The sequence below is a fragment of the Tupaia chinensis genome, unplaced genomic scaffold (assembly GCF_000334495.1).
Source record: "Tupaia chinensis unplaced genomic scaffold, TupChi_1.0 Scaffold000322_1, whole genome shotgun sequence".
Lineage (NCBI taxonomy): Eukaryota > Metazoa > Chordata > Mammalia > Scandentia > Tupaiidae > Tupaia > Tupaia belangeri.
The window spans coordinates 1,152,543-1,153,337 of NW_006159816.1; the positions used below are offsets into that span (position 1 = coordinate 1,152,543).

A 795-nucleotide genomic window follows, 5' to 3' on the forward strand; every position below is an offset into this window, starting at 1 on the left:
TGACCAGGACCCAATCTCGTCAGCTTTCCCGCTTTCTTCCCTCAGATTCCCTACCCCCTCTGTCTTCTGCTGTGTGAAAGGGTTAATCTCTCCTGCGGGTAAAAACAGGTCCGCGGAGTCTCTAACTGGCGACAGATGGGCCACTTTCTTCTGGCCACAAAGGGGCCGGAATGGAGCGCTCCGCGGCATACAAATGGGCAGGTCACGTGGTTCCCTGCTCTTGGCTGGACGGGGAAGACCATATGGCGCATGCCGGGGAGGTAGAAGAAGGGGTGGGGGTAGGGGTGGGGGGGTGAAGGGAGGCTGAGGGGGAGGGGGACCTGGAGCGTGCAGCCTGGATGCGCGCGCAGGCGCGGGGCGTCGGGACCTGCTTACCGCTCGGCTCCGGCCCCGCCCGCTCGGAGCATCCCTAACTGGGCTATATAACCTGAGCGCCCGCACCGCCGGGACACGAGGAATTCGCCCACGCAGAAGGCACGGCATCCCGACGCCGCAGGGTTATGAGACCATCACTGCTCAGGACCTACTAACAACAGGTAATTACAATCCATTCATTTGTTTTAGCTCTAGAATAAAAGCACTCAGTGAAGACCTGCGTACATACATGCATGTTCTGTGTGTGCGCGTTTGCGAACGTGTGTGTGTGCCAGACCAGCCTCTCTCCCCTTAATCGCCCACAACTACTCACGAGAACGACTCTCTCGCTTAAGTAACTCCTGCAGCTTTTCTCATTTTACCATTTTTCAATGTTTAGAATTTTTTTTTTTTTTGGTCCTTTTTTTTGGCTAACTTAGG

General features: G+C 55.7%; 1 protein-coding gene across 1 annotated transcript in view; it reads left to right on the plus strand.

The window, feature by feature from the left end:
* The first annotated feature begins 432 nt into the window (after window positions 1-432).
* Window positions 433-795, plus strand: part of NEUROD1 (neuronal differentiation 1) — a 3,467-nt gene continuing 3,104 nt past the window's right edge. Inside the window, exon 1 of the mRNA XM_006151629.2 lies at window positions 433-536. The gene's annotated coding sequence lies outside the window, so the exon portion shown is untranslated. The remainder of the gene's footprint in view (window positions 537-795) is intronic.